We start from the raw sequence: 19,160 nt of genomic DNA on the forward strand, positions 1-19,160 counted from the left end.
GGCCTTTTGGCTAAGATCAAGTGTAGTCTCGACTGCCTGATTCTTGGTCAGAAGGTGCCTGGGGTACCCGAGGGTCGGCCTTGGGGGGAGCGTCCCTTTTCGGAGGGCCCCCCCTTGCTGCTATTGGCCCAAGGCTTAGTCCCCAGGCAACGAGGAGGGATCCCTTTCTACTCACCTTTCCTTTGTGGAATGTGGGGTAGATTGTAGGTCACGATGGTGTTAGCACCTGATGCGCCTAATACAGTTCGGCTGTCTATTTCTGAGGAGAGAAGGGCGGATGTTGGTCTGCACTTTGTGCAGAAGCAAGTTATCGAGGACTTATTGGGCATGGCTCGAGAGACTATTTTTTGCGTTCAGTGCTTTCCTTCCACTGGTGTTTATGATGTCACCTTTTGGAGCAAGGCTGATATGCAAACATGTTGGTTGCGGCAGGCTGAGAAAATTGACGATCCACTACTCGAGGGCGTAACTTTTTATTGCACGGAAAGCAAGCAGCGTTTGCCAATTGTGGTCCACATGTACAACCCTTTTGTGAAGGATGAGGAAATCAGGGCCTTTTTATCACTATATTGTGATTTCGTTTCTGCGGGCTCAAAACAAACCAATATTTTTGGGACCTTTAATGGTCACCGTAAGTTTTGGGTGCAGCAGAAGCGAGATCCTGAGGGTATTGGAGGAGTGAGGCACCCGCCTCAAACTTTTTCCATTGGGTCCAATCGTGGGTATCTTTGGTACCCTGGGCAACCTACTTTTTGTCGCCACTGCTATTCTTTTGGGCATACAAAGGAGGAGTGCGAGATTGGGCAAGTATGCCGCAACTGTTTTAAGGCGGGCCATAGGACCGCAGATTGTGGTGAGGGAAGGAAGTGTCATTTTTGCGGCAGCAGTAGTCACTTGGCAAGGAACTGTCCGAAAGTGTTCCGGGGGGGTCAATCAGCCCCACGAGATCAAAAGCCTGATGGTGGTCACAGGAGCTTGGAGGGTGTGGGAGCTAATGTCTCCTATGCTGAGGCTGTAAGAGGTGGAAGAACCATTGATGCTCCCCCTGTTGGAGAACCAGTTCCTGCCGAGGATCTTTCTAGCGAGCCTCTTGATGCTGCTGTGGGGGACATGCATTCCCGTGCGGCTGAGTGTGTGCCCGAGGTCCTGGCGGCGGAGGGTGAGCAGGAAAGGGAGGTAATGGAAGCTGATGGGGATGGCGCAGGTCAGAGTGTTGAAGTGCCTGTGCAGGAGGAGATGGATCAGAGCCAGGACTCCTTAAAACGAAAGATGGAAGGGCCTCTTTCTCCATCACAAGTTATTGAGGATTACCCCAGCGAGATGGAATCACTGAAGGAGGGGATAGCCGGTGATTCGGATGAGTCTGGACAGTCCTACATAAGTGCGGGTAAAGTTGAGAGCCTGCAAGATGTGACGGGATACTGTAGGCCGCAAAAAACAAAGAAAAAAGTAGTGGCACAAAAATCGGGTACTCGGAGTGGTACAAGAGGCAGGGCCAAAGCAAGTAATAAACGGTGAGTGTTGCATTATGTAGCTGGTACTTACCTTTTATAGACTTGCTTGAATGATAAAATTAAGGGTCTCCTCGCTCAATGTCCGCAGTATTAAGTCTGTGTATAGGAGGGCGGCTATGTTTAAGCTTTTTACTGCACTGCCCTGTGACATTCTGTGTTTGCAGGAGTGCAACTTGAGCGAGGAGCCCAAGGTCGCTGCTTGGACCCAGGGACCAGCTATTTGGTCTCTAAGCAATAAAAGAAGTGGGGGTGTATGTGTGCTTTTTAAAAATAATAATTTCAAAATTAAGAGGGTTGTACATGTGGATCGGGGCCGGTGTGTGTTGGTCTTTTTTGAATTTGGGGGTGTTTTTTTTCGTATTTTTTGTATTTATGGGGCCGCGGATAAACATGATAGGCTTGTTTTGTTTGAAAAATTAAAGTTTTTTTTGGGGGGAAGGGAGCCTACCTTTTTTGTAGGCGACTGCAATTGTATTATTAGGGATGGAGATAGGGTGGGCGGTGGAGGAGTAGGTGGTAGTGGTAGTAAGATGGATAGTTCAGGGAAGGAGCTTGGGGATATTATTAAAATGTTTAATTTGGTGGATGCTGGGTGTGATGGGGGATCAACGTTTTTTAGTTCCAGTGGGAAAGTATCTTCACGAATTGATTTTTGTTTTTTATCTAGGAATTTGAAGAAAGAGTCCTTTTTGGTGCAGAGGATGCCTTTCACGGATCATGGCAGAATTGACTGTGGTGTAAGTATATGTGATGGAGGTTTGTATGGGAAGGGGGTGTGGAAGTTGAATGTGTGTTTATTGGAGGATGTGAGGGTGAAAGAAGAGTATGTTAGTCTTTTTTGTAAATTGAAAAGGAGGAGGAAAGATTTTGGGTGTATGGTTGAGTGGTGGGAATGGGTGAAAATCAGGACTAAGGAGTTTTTTGTTAGGATAGGATGTGAGAAGGCACGGAATGAGAGGTTCATGTATGAGATGTGGCAAAAGAGATTTGAATATTTGGAAGAGTTGAGGGATCTTGGAGAGGATGTGTCAGTGGAGATTGGGGAAGCGAGAGAGAAGTTGAATGAGTTTTTGGAGGCAAAAGGGAGGAAGATTGTGTCACAGGCAAAAATGGAAATTAAGGAGAAAGATGAGAAATGTACGAAATTTTTCTTTAAGAAAGTGTTTGGGGGGAGGATGGAAATGAAGAATGTGTTGGATGAGAGTGGTAAAGAGGTGGATGGGAAGGAGGATATTAAGGAAGTGGTGAGAAAATTTTATTCTGATCTATATACGCCAGGTAGGGGTGATTTGAGTGTAGAAAATGAAGTTTTGGGTGAGATTGAGGAATGTTTGAGTATGGAGGATAAGGTTGTGTTGGGGGCTGATGTTACAAAAGAGGAGATTGAGAAGTGTGTGAAGAGTATAAAAAAAGGGAAATCACCAGGTAGTGATGGGCTTCCGGTGGATTTTTATTGTGCTTTTTGGGAGGTAATAGGTGAGAGTGTTTTTGAAGTATGTAAGGAAGTGTTGGGGAGTGGAAGGTTATCTAAGTCTATGTGTGAAAGTGTTATTATTTTATTGTATAAAAAGGGGGATAAAAGAGATCTAAAAAATTGGAGGCCCATTTCGTTATTGAATGTGGACTATAAGATTATTGCGAAGGTTATGGCTGATAGGGTAAGGGAGGTGATTGGGAAAATGGTGTGTGAAGAGCAGGTGTGTGCTGTTCCTGGGAGAAAGATTGCGGAAGGGTTAGTGAGTTTAAGGGATGCTTTGTGGTGGTGTAAAAGTAGGGGGCAGGGAGTGGCTGTGTTAGCAATTGATTTTGAGAAGGCATATGATCGGGTTGTGCATGATTTTATGTTTAAGGTGTTGAGTAGGATGGGTGTTCCTGAGAGGATGATTGGATGGATTAGAGGTATGTATAGGGGGATGGTTAGTAGAGTGCTTGTGAATGGTTGGTTAACAGGGGAGGTGAATATTAGAGCAGGGGTGAGGCAGGGATGTCCGTTGTCTCCTGTATTGTTTGTTTGTGTAATAGAACCTTTGTTGCGTATGTTGAAAAAAGATAAAATTGTGAGGGGTGTGGAGGTGCCTGGAGGGGATGGTAAGTGTTTGAGTGTGATTGGTTATATGGATGATGTTACTGTTTTGTGTAGGAGTGTGGAGGGTTTGAGGAGAGTGAAATTGTTAGTGGACGTGTTTTGTATGGCAAGTGGTTTTAGGGTGAATATGGGTAAAAGTGAATGTAAAATGTTTGGTGTGGTAAGAGATATGGCGTCTTGTAGTTGGAAGATGTGTGTTGGAGGTCTGAGAGTGCTTGGAGTAAAATTTGATTGTGACTTGTACGGTAGGGAGAGTTGGGAAGAGGTGAGGGGGAAGTTGGAAAGAAAGATTCAATTTTGGTCTTTGAGATCATTATCATTAGAGGGTAAGGCCTTAATTATAAAATCAGTTTTTTTGCCTATTTTATTGTTTTTGTATTACGTTTTTCCGGCGCCAGATAGGGTGTTTAAAAAAATCATAAAATTATGTTTTACGTTTTTTTGGTCTTCCAAAATGGAAAAACTCAAGAGAGAAAAAGTAGTGAAAGGTAAGTTAAATGGGGGGAAAGGTGTGGTGTGGATTGAAAGATTTTTGGTTTTTAGATACATAAGTATGTGTGTGAAACTTAGTAAAATGGAGAGTTTGTCTGGGTGTTTTTTGAGGTATGTGGGAGGGGGAGTGTTGAGGAAATATAAATTGTTGGAGTATGACTTGAGGAAGCCTGTTTGTTTTAATCCGCCTTGGTTTTACGTGAGAATTGAGAGAGGAATAAGGAGGTTTGGGTTGGAAAGTGTAAGTAAGGAACTTTGGTGTGAATGTAAAAAAGTATTAAGGATGGTGGAAGGGAAGGAAGAATTGGAAATAATAGGGGGTTTGAGTGAGGATGAGAGTGAGGAAGTATGGAGAAATGTATGTAATAAAGATTTAACTAATAGACAAAAGGATGTGGCTTGGATGGTTGTGCATGGGTGTTTGCCAACAAGGGTGTTTCAACGTAGGAGGAGGCTGGTGGATAGTGAAGTGTGTCCGAGGGAAGGGTGTAGAGGGTATGAAGATGTTGTTCATTTATTATGGAAGTGTGAGTTTGCTGTGAAAGTCTGGAGGAGGATGAGAGGGTTGATTAAAGGTTTGACTGGGGTGGAAGGGGTAACATATGAAATGATGGTGTATGGGTTATGTGATTTGGGCGAAATTAAAAGGAGAGTACTGTGGTTATTGGTTAATTGTGTTAAAGAGTGTTTGTGGGATGTAAGGAATATTGTTGTTTTTAGGAAAGAAGAGGTAAGTGTGAAGGAGTGTGCGGCCATGATCCGTGGGAGGTTATACTTCTATGGACTGTGTGATATTAAAAGATTTGGATCGGATAGGGCACAAGAATTTTGGTGTTTTAGACATTGGAAATATTGGGTGTAAATAATTATGTGATTATGGTAAATGACTTTTTTCTTTTTTCCTTTTCAGAAGAAATATGATGTTGATGGAGGGTTAGTGCAGAGGAGAGCGGTAGAAGAATATTATGTTGGTTATAGGGATAGGGTTGAGGGAGTTCTTTTTTGAATACATTTTGGGCGGTTGTGGTTGTTTATGTAATATGTGGTTTTGTGGGGGAGGGTGGGTTAATTTGGTTGGGTGGGGAAGGGTGGGGTCTGGGATGATATGTAAATATTGTTGTGCTATTTCTTTTGTTTTTTCCTTTTTATCGTTTTTGAATGATATGTAAAAAATTTATAGATCGAATGTAAATCTTTTTTTTTATTGTATGTAAAATAAGAAGTATTACTTTGTTTTTTGCTGTTTTGAGACTTTGTAGATAAACAAATATGAATGTTTTATTTTGATTATGTATTTCTTGCATTATTTTTAATAAAGGAAAATTAAAAAAAAAAATCTGTTCTTATCAGTTTAATATCTGATACGTCCCCTATCTGGGGACCATATATTAAATGGATTTTTAGAACAGGGAGATGGAAGAAGAGCTTGCTCTGTCCACTCCACGCATCGACCTGGTATTGCAGTACCTCCAGGACCGGTGCACCCCTCTCTTATGCAGTTTCAAAAAACAGATTGAACAACAACACAAATCTTCCTTTTGCTTGCTCAATGGCAATGTTGCTTTTTTTTGGAGGGCTCACCACAAGCTGTTAATTCTTGCAATAATAAACTTGCATTTAACCCCTGTGTGTATTGGTGTTTTTGCTTCGTGTCAGTTTCTTGGCCTATTTCTCTCTCCCCCCTCCCTCCTTGCGCTCCATATTTTTGGGGTCAGGAAGAAGCAGCAGGTAAAGTGGCAGTTGCAAGAAGCCAAACCTAGCAAGTCAGCAAGTCAGTAGCAAGTCAGTAAGCAGACACATTTCGACAAGACAGCTAGCTAATGTTTCATCAATCTTTCTCCCAAGGCCCAAAACAAAGCCTTCACTGCCAGGGTCAGTTTCGAAAGGCAGCAGCAGGCAGGCCCAGGCCAGGCCAGGCCAGGCCATTTCAACAGGCCTGACTTTGCTCCATCTCTGCTGTCCCTTGTTGCAGCTAGCTCAAAGTCAGTCCAGGAGCTCAAAGTCAGTCCAGGCATGCATTCCTTCCCTCACTCCCTCGTTTTCGCAGCCTGTGTCTCCCTCTAGTGGGTCCCCGTCTCGTCTTCCTCGTTCATCTTACCAGGAGGCGGGTCCATGCAAATGATTTCCCTCGTTAGCCATCAACGAGGAGCACCTGGCTGTGTGCAATTAGTGCTCAAGGCTGCCTAATTGGCAGTATGAAGGTCAGAATGGGCTGCAGGTGTGTTAAGGAGGTGTTAGGCAGCTGTGTGGAGGGATTAGGCCTCAAGCCCGGGTAGGTGTGAAAAGTTGCTGTGCCTGTGGCTGCGGCCAGCCTAGACCGGGGGAAGGCTAGACGGGCATCTCTCAGCGAGCTCCTCGTTTGTGCCAGGCCGCCGCTCGCTCGGAAAAGAGAATAATTGGGTTATCGCTTCTCGGCCTTTTGGCTAAGATCAAGTGTAGTATCTGTTCTTATCAGTTTAATATCTGATACGTCCCCTATCTGGGGACCATATATTAAATGGATTTTTAGAACAGGGAGATGGAAGAAGAGCTTGCTCTGTCCACTCCACGCATCGACCTGGTATTGCAGTACCTCCAGGACCGGTGCACCCCTCTCTTATGCAGTTTCAAAAAACAGATTGAACAACAACACAAATCTTCCTTTTGCTTGCTCAATGGCAATGTTGCTTTTTTTTGGAGGGCTCACCACAAGCTGTTAATTCTTGCAATAATAAACTTGCATTTAACCCCTGTGTGTATTGGTGTTTTTGCTTCGTGTCAGTTTCTTGGCCTATTTCTCTCTCCCCCCTCCCTCCTTGCGCTCCATATTTTTGGGGTCAGGAAGAAGCAGCAGGTAAAGTGGCAGTTGCAAGAAGCCAAACCTAGCAAGTCAGCAAGTCAGTAGCAAGTCAGTAAGCAGACACATTTCGACAAGACAGCTAGCTAATGTTTCATCAATCTTTCTCCCAAGGCCCAAAACAAAGCCTTCACTGCCAGGGTCAGTTTCGAAAGGCAGCAGCAGGCAGGCCCAGGCCAGGCCAGGCCAGGCCATTTCAACAGGCCTGACTTTGCTCCATCTCTGCTGTCCCTTGTTGCAGCTAGCTCAAAGTCAGTCCAGGAGCTCAAAGTCAGTCCAGGCATGCATTCCTTCCCTCACTCCCTCGTTTTCGCAGCCTGTGTCTCCCTCTAGTGGGTCCCCGTCTCGTCTTCCTCGTTCATCTTACCAGGAGGCGGGTCCATGCAAATGATTTCCCTCGTTAGCCATCAACGAGGAGCACCTGGCTGTGTGCAATTAGTGCTCAAGGCTGCCTAATTGGCAGTATGAAGGTCAGAATGGGCTGCAGGTGTGTTAAGGAGGTGTTAGGCAGCTGTGTGGAGGGATTAGGCCTCAAGCCCGGGTAGGTGTGAAAAGTTGCTGTGCCTGTGGCTGCGGCCAGCCTAGACCGGGGGAAGGCTAGACGGGCATCTCTCAGCGAGCTCCTCGTTTGTGCCAGGCCGCCGCTCGCTCGGAAAAGAGAATAATTGGGTTATCGCTTCTCGGCCTTTTGGCTAAGATCAAGTGTAGTATCTGTTCTTATCAGTTTAATATCTGATACGTCCCCTATCTGGGGACCATATATTAAATGGATTTTTAGAACAGGGAGATGGAAGAAGAGCTTGCTCTGTCCACTCCACGCATCGACCTGGTATTGCAGTACCTCCAGGACCGGTGCACCCCTCTCTTATGCAGTTTCAAAAAACAGATTGAACAACAACACAAATCTTCCTTTTGCTTGCTCAATGGCAATGTTGCTTTTTTTTGGAGGGCTCACCACAAGCTGTTAATTCTTGCAATAATAAACTTGCATTTAACCCCTGTGTGTATTGGTGTTTTTGCTTCGTGTCAGTTTCTTGGCCTATTTCTCTCTCCCCCCTCCCTCCTTGCGCTCCATATTTTTGGGGTCAGGAAGAAGCAGCAGGTAAAGTGGCAGTTGCAAGAAGCCAAACCTAGCAAGTCAGCAAGTCAGTAGCAAGTCAGTAAGCAGACACATTTCGACAAGACAGCTAGCTAATGTTTCATCAATCTTTCTCCCAAGGCCCAAAACAAAGCCTTCACTGCCAGGGTCAGTTTCGAAAGGCAGCAGCAGGCAGGCCCAGGCCAGGCCAGGCCAGGCCATTTCAACAGGCCTGACTTTGCTCCATCTCTGCTGTCCCTTGTTGCAGCTAGCTCAAAGTCAGTCCAGGAGCTCAAAGTCAGTCCAGGCATGCATTCCTTCCCTCACTCCCTCGTTTTCGCAGCCTGTGTCTCCCTCTAGTGGGTCCCCGTCTCGTCTTCCTCGTTCATCTTACCAGGAGGCGGGTCCATGCAAATGATTTCCCTCGTTAGCCATCAACGAGGAGCACCTGGCTGTGTGCAATTAGTGCTCAAGGCTGCCTAATTGGCAGTATGAAGGTCAGAATGGGCTGCAGGTGTGTTAAGGAGGTGTTAGGCAGCTGTGTGGAGGGATTAGGCCTCAAGCCCGGGTAGGTGTGAAAAGTTGCTGTGCCTGTGGCTGCGGCCAGCCTAGACCGGGGGAAGGCTAGACGGGCATCTCTCAGCGAGCTCCTCGTTTGTGCCAGGCCGCCGCTCGCTCGGAAAAGAGAATAATTGGGTTATCGCTTCTCGGCCTTTTGGCTAAGATCAAGTGTAGTATCTGTTCTTATCAGTTTAATATCTGATACGTCCCCTATCTGGGGACCATATATTAAATGGATTTTTAGAACAGGGAGATGGAAGAAGAGCTTGCTCTGTCCACTCCACGCATCGACCTGGTATTGCAGTACCTCCAGGACCGGTGCACCCCTCTCTTATGCAGTTTCAAAAAACAGATTGAACAACAACACAAATCTTCCTTTTGCTTGCTCAATGGCAATGTTGCTTTTTTTTGGAGGGCTCACCACAAGCTGTTAATTCTTGCAATAATAAACTTGCATTTAACCCCTGTGTGTATTGGTGTTTTTGCTTCGTGTCAGTTTCTTGGCCTATTTCTCTCTCCCCCCTCCCTCCTTGCGCTCCATATTTTTGGGGTCAGGAAGAAGCAGCAGGTAAAGTGGCAGTTGCAAGAAGCCAAACCTAGCAAGTCAGCAAGTCAGTAGCAAGTCAGTAAGCAGACACATTTCGACAAGACAGCTAGCTAATGTTTCATCAATCTTTCTCCCAAGGCCCAAAACAAAGCCTTCACTGCCAGGGTCAGTTTCGAAAGGCAGCAGCAGGCAGGCCCAGGCCAGGCCAGGCCAGGCCATTTCAACAGGCCTGACTTTGCTCCATCTCTGCTGTCCCTTGTTGCAGCTAGCTCAAAGTCAGTCCAGGAGCTCAAAGTCAGTCCAGGCATGCATTCCTTCCCTCACTCCCTCGTTTTCGCAGCCTGTGTCTCCCTCTAGTGGGTCCCCGTCTCGTCTTCCTCGTTCATCTTACCAGGAGGCGGGTCCATGCAAATGATTTCCCTCGTTAGCCATCAACGAGGAGCACCTGGCTGTGTGCAATTAGTGCTCAAGGCTGCCTAATTGGCAGTATGAAGGTCAGAATGGGCTGCAGGTGTGTTAAGGAGGTGTTAGGCAGCTGTGTGGAGGGATTAGGCCTCAAGCCCGGGTAGGTGTGAAAAGTTGCTGTGCCTGTGGCTGCGGCCAGCCTAGACCGGGGGAAGGCTAGACGGGCATCTCTCAGCGAGCTCCTCGTTTGTGCCAGGCCGCCGCTCGCTCGGAAAAGAGAATAATTGGGTTATCGCTTCTCGGCCTTTTGGCTGCGATCATTGGTCGTACTCAGAAGGTTTCTGAAAGCACCAGTCCGACTCGGCCTGGGGGTGTTTCCTTAACTGGTACACCCCTTGCTGCTATTGGGTGGGACGCTGCTGGAGGTCAGCGAGAGGGCGATTGGTGGGTCATAGCCCCACAGGTACAGTAGGTCGGTAAAGGGCGTTTCCGGAGCCCCCTTCGGGGGGTTCCCTTTTCTGGAGTCCGGGCCGGTATTTTGCTGTGCCAAGATGGCGAACCGAGGACTGAGAGACTCGTTGCGCTTCACGGTTAAGCCGGAGTTTAAGGATGAAGTGACCCTGCGGGCGATCGTGGTGGATGTGCTGATGGATTTCTTGGGTGTACCGGTAAGGGATATTATGTGTCTACAAGACTTCCCGCAACAGCGTATTTATGATGTGACCTTTGTTTCCTCCGAGGTGTGTTGGAATGCATATGAGAAGGCAAGAAGTTCGGCCGATGAAGATTTGATGAGGAAACTACATGTGATGCCCCTATTTATGCAGGAGGAGAAACCGATTATTGTCCATATGTATAATCCGTTCGCGGATGTTAATTTAGTTAAAGCTTTTCTGCAAACCTATTGTGAGGAATTGAAGGGAGGAGAGAAAGTTAAAAATAAATTTGGGATTTGGTCGGGGAAATATAAGTTTTTCGGGAGGTTTCAGGTAGATTTGAGTTGCGTGGGTGGGGTAAAGAGGCCCCCAGCAGTTTTTTCTATTGGAGGAGAAAGAGGATTTCTTTTTTATCCAGGACAACCAGTTTTTTGTCGAAAATGTTTTTTGTATGGACACTCCAGCAATGATTGTGAGCAAAAAACAAAATGCAGGTTCTGCAAGAGGGAGGACCATTTTTCCAGGGACTGCAAGGAGTCAAGGTTGTGTGACATTTGCAAAGCTCCAGGCCATTTGGCAAAGCAATGCGACCGGTACTTTTCAATAAGGAGATGGTCAGCGATGGATGAAAGGGCGACGAGGAGACAAGCAGAAAGGGACAATCGGAGTAGAACACAGCCGAAGCCTAAGGGAGCGGAACCGGCGAGAGGGGATGGCGCAGGACCCGCTGAAGCGGACCTGGCCGCCTCCTCCCCGGGTCCAAGGGCTAGTGAAGCTGGGCCTGCAGGGCAGTCTGTTGTGGCAGAAGGGGTCGGTGATACCGAGGTGACCATTGGTGAGGCAGTGGTGGATGGTGTTACTGGTTCTGGAAGCCGGGCAGCTGTTGTAGGCGAAGATGGAGAGGAGGGAGCGGAGCAGAGAGATGGTGCCATGGAGGAAGGAGAAGTTTCGGCACAAGAGATGGAAGGTCTGGTACCGGGGGTGTCAAGTCCTGGGATGCTAGCGGAATTGATGAGCGGACTATCTTCAGGAGAAGAAGAGGAAGAAGATGAAGATGAGTCAGAGGAAGACGACGATGACATGATAGATGTGGACAGCGAGGCTAGCCTGCCTTGTGGGCAGCCCTTAGTCATCTCTATTGAAAGACCCTCTAGCGAGTCAGTCAGCAAAAAGGCTCGGGTGGAGGTGGTGGTGGGAGTGGATGTGGGGGGAGGTGCCTCTGCAGCCACTGTAGATGGGGGTTCTGAAGAAGAATCCGCCAGTTCTCCGCTGTCTAGGAGAAGACAGCAGAGTAATCAGGAAGGATTGCATGATCCGAGTATGAGTGGGGCGAGGATGGTTCTTTAAATGCCTTTTTCAATGGCTGATCTTTTGTTTAAAATCCTTTTCGCAATGGCTCTCATTGTAGGATCAGTTAATGTAAGGAGCATTTGTTCCAAGTGGAGAAGAGCTGTGGTGTTTGAGGAATTGAGTGGTTGTAAAGCTGATCTGATTTGTGTCCAGGAGTGTGGGTTGGAGAGGATGGTGGAAGGAGAGTGGAAATTTGGATTATCACTATGGGCTCCAAGATGCGATTTACGGAGTGAAGGTGTGGGGATATTAGTCAGAAATCCAATGTTAAAATGTATATCTCATGAAGTGGTGGTGCCGGGGAGGATGCAGGTGGCTGAGTTTGAGTTACTAGAGAAGAGGATACGTATAATAAACTGTTATGCTCCGACTGACAAGAATGAAAGATGTGTGTTCCTGGATACGTTGAGGCTACACTTGCCTGGGAGAATTCCTACAGTAGTAGTTGGAGATTTCAATTGTGTGAGGAGGAAGGAGGAAAGGCAAAGCGCAGGGGGGGATGGAGGGGTGGACATATCTTCTAGGGCCCTAAATGAGTTAGTGGATGACTTCCATCTTAAAGACGTAGCGAAAGAGGTAGAAAAGGAGAATATATCCTATACTTTTTTTTCAGATAAAGGAACAGTACGGTCCAGGATTGATTTTATTTTTTCGCTATTTTTAGAGATTTTGGATTATAAGGTTATCCCTGTTACGTTTTCAGATCATATGTTATTATTTGGAAAATTTGAGTTAAATACCGGGGTGGAATTTGGGAAGGGCATTTGGAAGCTTAATGTATCCTTCTTGGATGAGGAGGGGGTGGTGGAAACGTTTTCACCCTTTTTTGGAAATCTGGTGGAAAAGAAGGGCAATTTTGGAGATTTGCTGTTATGGTGGGACTGGGCAAAAAAGAGGATTGCTGAGTTCTTTAAGAGGTTGGGGAATGAGAAGGCACGGAAGAGACGGGAGGAGAATGAAAGGTTGCTTAGCAAACTGCATTTTTTGTATCGATGTAAAAGGTTGGGGGTGGAGGTGGAGAATGAGATTAAAGAGGTGCGTGAAGCAAGGAATGCATTTTTGAAGGAACGTGGGAGAGGAATTGTATTCAGAGCGAAGGTTGAACAAATGGAGGAGGATGAGAGATGTTCCAGATTTTTCTTTAAAAAGTCGTATGGGACAAAGAAAATATTTCGTTCCGTGCTAGAGGGGGAGGAGGAGGTGTCGGGTGGAAAGATGGAAGAGGTGATTAGATCCTTTTATGAAGAATTGTATGGGGGAGGTGGAGGTGCACCCAAAGAGGAGATGGAGGAATACTGTGAGGTGGTGAGGGGCAATTTATGTATGGAAGACGCAGAGGCGTTATTAGATCCTGTAACTGAATTGGAGGTGGAGGGAGTGCTAAAAAGCATGAAAAGCAATAAGACCCCAGGGAGTGACGGGTTACCAGCGGAGTTTTATGTGAAATGTTGGCCTGTGATAAAAGATCAGGTGTGTGAAGTTGTGAGAGCATGTGTGAACGGGAAGAGAACATCAGAATCCATGAAAGAGGGGATAATTACTCTCTTGTACAAAAAAGGGGATCACAGAGATATTAGGAACTGGCGGCCGATCACGCTATTGAACTGTGATTATAAAGTACTGGCAAAATTGATGGCAAACAGGATGCGGGGAATCATAGACCAGGTGATAGGGGAATGGCAGGTGTGTGCCGTCCCGGGCCGTAGGATTGCAGATAATCTCATTCTGTTGAGAGACTTGATCTCTTATACACAGAGCAACAATGTGCCGCTTGTAGTTGCTGGGATAGACCTGGAAAAGGCTTACGATCGGGTGTCCCATGCATACTTGTTTGTGGTGTTACGACAGATGGGTATTCCAGAGGGCTTTGTGGAGTCGGTGGAGAGCTTATATGAGGGAATGAATAGCCGAATTTTAATAAATGGGAAGTTGTCTGATGCAGTGCAGGTGAGGTCTGGGGTGAGGCAGGGGTGTCCCCTTTCCCCCATTGCTTTCATCTGTGTAATGGAACCCCTTCTAAGGCATGTGACTCGCGATAAAGGATTTAAGGGCCTTTTCCTTCCTGGGAGTGGGAATGAGAATGTTAAGACATTATGTTACATGGATGATGTGACCTTCCTATGTAACTCAATGAAGGATCTTGCGAGAGCCGAGCTCCAGTTAGACATCTTTGGCGGAGTATCTGGCTTAAGAGTGAACTGGGGAAAGAGCAATGTCAGCGTGCTTAGTGGGATGTGTGATGTATCCAGGAGTAGACTGAAAGAGGTGGAGGAAGTGGAAGTCCTTGGTGTCATCTTTGAGCGGAGGTTGGGGTATCAGAAAAACACAGTGAAGATGGTGGAGAAGATGGAGAAGAAGCTGGAGTTCTGGAAGATGCGGCGTCTGACGTTGTCAGGGAAAACGTTAATTGTGAAAGCGGTGATCCTGCCATTGCTGATCTACTCTTCTGTGATTTTCCCTCCCAGCGTGCGGTGGATGCAGAAGATAACGAGGATGCTCTTTGTCTTTTTCTGGGGGTCGAGGATGGAGAAGGTGAAGAGAGAAGTAGTGATGAAACCAGCGGTGAAGGGAGGATACGATTTTCCGGACGTGCAGCGGTTCTTGGAAGTGCAATGGTGGCTGACCCACTTTAAAACCTTTTCTTCGGGAGGGAAGGCTGCTGTGCTGATGAGGTACCTGATCGGATGGCCTCTTGTGAAGTGGGGGTGGTGTAAGCGGGATTTGAAGAGGCCTATGTCTCTTGTCCCGTCTGTGCACTACCTAAGAATGAAAAAGTTTTTCGACACAAACCAATTGGGTGAGCTCGGGCAAGGGGCAGTTAAGAAGGATGTATTGTGGAAGTGGTTAAGGAGGGGAGAAACAGTTACCAACATCTTTGGACTTGGACCTAAAAAAACGGAGCAGTGTTGGAAGAACATGAAAATTAAAGGAATATCGAACAGACAGAGAGAGGTAGTGTGGATGTCGTTAAATGACTGTTTGCCAACCCTATCCTTCTTAAAAGCAAGAGATCTTGTAGGGAATGAGAGGTGCCCAAGGGAAGGATGCGGGGGGCAGGAGACGATAAGACATATTTTTTGGGAGTGTAGTTTCCCAAAAGAAGTTTGGAAATTAATGGAAGGCTTTGTGAGAAGGGTGGTGGGAGTTAATAGGATTACGTACGAGTCCGGTGTGCTTGGGGTGGTGGAAGGTGGAAAAGTGATCCAACGGAAGATGTTTATTGTTTCTGCTGTTTTCAGAGAAGTTATGTGGGAAACGCGATGTGCCTTTGTAAGAAAGAAAATGGTGCTGACTGAGAAGGATTGTGTGGATTGGGTGATGGCGAGGATGTTTTATGTTTTGGCTGTTGAGAGAAGAAGTGAGGGGGTGGAGGAGGCAGATGAGTTATGGAATTTTATAAGGTGGAAGGAGGGGGGTTTTGGGTAGACTGTAAGAATGTTAAAAATTTTATGACGATGTTTTTTGATATGATAAAAGCCACGAATGATGTACAGAACACGACTTAGCTTTTGTTGGTTCGAGTGCCAGAGTTTATGCTGAGTTTAATGTGATCTAGTCTGAGTGGAAAAAAAAAAAAAAATCTGTTCTTATCAGTTTAATATCTGATACGTCCCCTATCTGGGGACCATATATTAAATGGATTTTTAGAACAGGGAGATGGAAGAAGAGCTTGCTCTGTCCACTCCACGCATCGACCTGGTATTGCAGTACCTCCAGGACCGGTGCACCCCTCTCTTATGCAGTTTCAAAAAACAGATTGAACAACAACACAAATCTTCCTTTTGCTTGCTCAATGGCAATGTTGCTTTTTTTTGGAGGGCTCACCACAAGCTGTTAATTCTTGCAATAATAAACTTGCATTTAACCCCTGTGTGTATTGGTGTTTTTGCTTCGTGTCAGTTTCTTGGCCTATTTCTCTCTCCCCCCTCCCTCCTTGCGCTCCATATTTTTGGGGTCAGGAAGAAGCAGCAGGTAAAGTGGCAGTTGCAAGAAGCCAAACCTAGCAAGTCAGCAAGTCAGTAGCAAGTCAGTAAGCAGACACATTTCGACAAGACAGCTAGCTAATGTTTCATCAATCTTTCTCCCAAGGCCCAAAACAAAGCCTTCACTGCCAGGGTCAGTTTCGAAAGGCAGCAGCAGGCAGGCCCAGGCCAGGCCAGGCCAGGCCATTTCAACAGGCCTGACTTTGCTCCATCTCTGCTGTCCCTTGTTGCAGCTAGCTCAAAGTCAGTCCAGGAGCTCAAAGTCAGTCCAGGCATGCATTCCTTCCCTCACTCCCTCGTTTTCGCAGCCTGTGTCTCCCTCTAGTGGGTCCCCGTCTCGTCTTCCTCGTTCATCTTACCAGGAGGCGGGTCCATGCAAATGATTTCCCTCGTTAGCCATCAACGAGGAGCACCTGGCTGTGTGCAATTAGTGCTCAAGGCTGCCTAATTGGCAGTATGAAGGTCAGAATGGGCTGCAGGTGTGTTAAGGAGGTGTTAGGCAGCTGTGTGGAGGGATTAGGCCTCAAGCCCGGGTAGGTGTGAAAAGTTGCTGTGCCTGTGGCTGCGGCCAGCCTAGACCGGGGGAAGGCTAGACGGGCATCTCTCAGCGAGCTCCTCGTTTGTGCCAGGCCGCCGCTCGCTCGGAAAAGAGAATAATTGGGTTATCGCTTCTCGGCCTTTTGGCTAAGATCAAGTGTAGTCTCGACTGCCTGATTCTTGGTCAGAAGGTGCCTGGGGTACCCGAGGGTCGGCCTTGGGGGGAGCGTCCCTTTTCGGAGGGCCCCCCCTTGCTGCTATTGGCCCAAGGCTTAGTCCCCAGGCAACGAGGAGGGATCCCTTTCTACTCACCTTTCCTTTGTGGAATGTGGGGTAGATTGTAGGTCACGATGGTGTTAGCACCTGATGCGCCTAATACAGTTCGGCTGTCTATTTCTGAGGAGAGAAGGGCGGATGTTGGTCTGCACTTTGTGCAGAAGCAAGTTATCGAGGACTTATTGGGCATGGCTCGAGAGACTATTTTTTGCGTTCAGTGCTTTCCTTCCACTGGTGTTTATGATGTCACCTTTTGGAGCAAGGCTGATATGCAAACATGTTGGTTACGGCAGGCTGAGAAAATTGACGATCCACTACTCGAGGGCGTAACTTTTTATTGCACGGAAAGCAAGCAGCGCTTGCCAATTGTGGTCCACATGTACAACCCTTTTGTGAAGGATGAGGAAATCAGGGCTTTTTTATCACTATATTGTGATTTCGTTTCTGCGGGCTCAAAACAAACCAATATTTTTGGGACCTTTAATGGTCACCGTAAGTTTTGGGTGCAGCAGAAGCGAGATCCTGAGGGTATTGGAGGAGTGAGGCACCCGCCTCAAACTTTTTCCATTGGGTCCAATCGTGGGTATCTTTGGTATCCTGGGCAGCCTACTTTTTGTCGCCACTGCTATTCTTTTGGGCATACAAAGGAGGAGTGCGAGATTGGGCAAGTATGCCGCAACTGTTTTAAGGCGGGCCATAGGACCGCAGATTGCGGTGAGGGAAGGAAGTGTCATTTTTGCGGCAGCAGTAGTCACTTGGCAAGGAACTGTCCGAAGGTGTTCCGGGGGGGTCAATCAGCCCCACGAGATCAAAAGCCTGATGGTGGTCACAGGAGCTTGGAGAGTGTGGGAGCTAATGTCTCCTATGCTGAGGCTGTAAGAGGTGGAAGAACCCTTGATGCTCCCCCTGTTGGAGAACCAGTTCCTGCCGAGGATCTTTCTAGCGAGCCTCTTGATGCTGCTGTGGGGGACATGCATTCCCGTGCGGCTGAGTGTGTGCCCGAGGTCCTGGCGGCGGAGGGTGAGCAGGAAAGGGAGGTAATGGAAGCTGATGGGGATGGTGCAGGTCCGAGTGTTGAAGTGCCTGTGCAGGAGGAGATGGATCAGAGCCAGGACTCCCTAAAACGAAAGATGGAAGGGCCTCTTTCTCCATCACAAGTTATTGAAGATTACCCCAGCGAGATGGAATCACTGAAGGAGGGGATAGCCGGTGATTCGGATGAGTCTGGACAGTCCTACATAAGTGCGGGTAAAGTTGAGAGCCTGCAAGATGTGACGGGATACTGTAGGCCGCAAAAAACAAAGAAAAAAGTAGTGGCACAAAAATTGGGTACTCGGAGTGGCACAAGAGGCAGAGCCAAAGCAAGTAATAAACGGTGATTGTTGCATTATGTAGCTGGTGTGTACTTACCTTTTATAGACTTGCTTGAATGATAAAATTAAGGGTCTCCTCGCTCAATGTCCGCAGTATTAAGTCTGTGTATAGGAGGGCGGCTATGTTTAAGCTTTTTACTGCACTGCCCTGTGACATTCTGTGTTTGCAGGAGTGCAACTTGAGCGAGGAGCCCAAGGTCGCTGCTTGGACCCAGGGACCAGCTATTTGGTCTTTAAGCAATAAAAGAAGTGGGGGAGTATGTGTGCTTTTTAAAAATAATAATTTCAAAATTAAGAGGGTTGTACATGTGGATCGGGGCCGGTGTGTGTTGGTCTTTTTTGAATTTGGGGGTGTTTTTTTTCGTATTTTTTGTATTTATGGGGCCGCGGATAAACATGATAGGCTTGTTTTGTTTGAAAAATTAAAATTTTTTTTGGGGGGAAGGGAGCCTACCTTTTTTGTAGGTGACTGCAATTGTATTATTAGGGATGGAGATAGGGTGGGCAGTGGGGGAGTAGGTGGTAGTGGTAGTAAGATGGATGGTTCAGGGAAGGAACTTGGGGATATTATTAAAATGTTTAATTTGGTGGATGCTGGGTGTGATGGGGGATCAACGTTTTTTAGTTCCAGTGGGAAAGTATCTTCACGAATTGATTTTTGTTTTTTATCTAGGAATTTGAAGAAAGAGTCCTTTTCGGTGCAGAGGATGCCTTTCACGGATCATGGCAGAATTGACTGTGGTGTAAGTATATGTGATGGAGGTTTGTATGGGAAGGGGGTGTGGAAGTTGAATGTGTGTTTATTGGAGGATGTGAGGGTAAAAGAAGAGTATGTTAGTCTTTTTTGTAAATTGAAAAGGAGGAGGAAAGATTTTGGGTGTATGGTTGAGTGGTGGGAATGGGTGAAAATCAGGACTAAGGAGTTTTTTGTTAGGACGGGATGTGAGAAGGCACGGAATGAGAGGTTCATGTATGAGATGTGGCAAAAGAGATTTGAATATTTGGAAGAGTTGAGGGATCTTGGAGAGGATGTGTCAGTGGAGATTGGGGAAGCGAGAGAGAAGCTGAATGAGTTTTTGGAGGCAAAAGGGAGGAAGATTGTGTCACAGGCAAAAATGGAAATTAAGGAGAAAGATGAGAAATGTACGAAATTTTTCTTTAAGAAAGTGTTTGGGGGGAGGATGGAAATGAAGAATGTGTTGGATGAGAGTGGTAAGGAGGTGGATGGGAAGGAGGATATTAAGGAAGTGGTGAGAAAATTTTATTCTGATCTATATACGCCGGGTAGGGGTGATTTGAGTGTAGAAAATGAAGTTTTGGGTGAGATTGAGGAATGCTTGAGTATGGAGGATAAGGTTGTGTTGGGGGCTGATGTTACAAAAGAGGAGATTGAGAAGTGTGTGAAGAGTATAAAAAAAGGGAAATCACCAGGAAGTGATGGGCTTCCGGTGGATTTTTATTGTGCT

At 46.7% G+C, this 19,160-nt stretch overlaps 4 non-coding genes and 1 pseudogene across 4 annotated transcripts; all 5 read left to right on the plus strand.

Annotated features, from left to right (window-relative positions):
* The first annotated feature begins 5,394 nt into the window (after positions 1–5,394).
* Positions 5,395–5,581, plus strand: LOC141141809 (U2 spliceosomal RNA). The gene has a single exon (XR_012244239.1). It is a non-coding gene; the product is annotated as a U2 spliceosomal RNA (small nuclear RNA).
* Positions 5,582–6,495: 914 nt separating this feature from the next.
* On the plus strand, positions 6,496–6,686 carry LOC141141751 (U2 spliceosomal RNA). The gene has a single exon (XR_012244200.1). It is a non-coding gene; the product is annotated as a U2 spliceosomal RNA (small nuclear RNA).
* A 914-nt stretch (positions 6,687–7,600) lies between these two features.
* LOC141141752 (U2 spliceosomal RNA) lies at positions 7,601–7,791 on the plus strand. The gene has a single exon (XR_012244201.1). It is a non-coding gene; the product is annotated as a U2 spliceosomal RNA (small nuclear RNA).
* Positions 7,792–8,705: 914 nt separating this feature from the next.
* LOC141141753 (U2 spliceosomal RNA) lies at positions 8,706–8,896 on the plus strand. Its single transcript, XR_012244202.1, has one exon. It is a non-coding gene; the product is annotated as a U2 spliceosomal RNA (small nuclear RNA).
* A 6,131-nt stretch (positions 8,897–15,027) lies between these two features.
* On the plus strand, positions 15,028–15,258 carry LOC141141817 (U2 spliceosomal RNA; annotated as a pseudogene).
* Positions 15,259–19,160: the final 3,902 nt, after the last annotated feature.

Source organism: Aquarana catesbeiana, linkage group LG04 (genome assembly GCF_042186555.1).
Source record: "Aquarana catesbeiana isolate 2022-GZ linkage group LG04, ASM4218655v1, whole genome shotgun sequence".
NCBI lineage: Eukaryota > Metazoa > Chordata > Amphibia > Anura > Ranidae > Aquarana > Aquarana catesbeiana.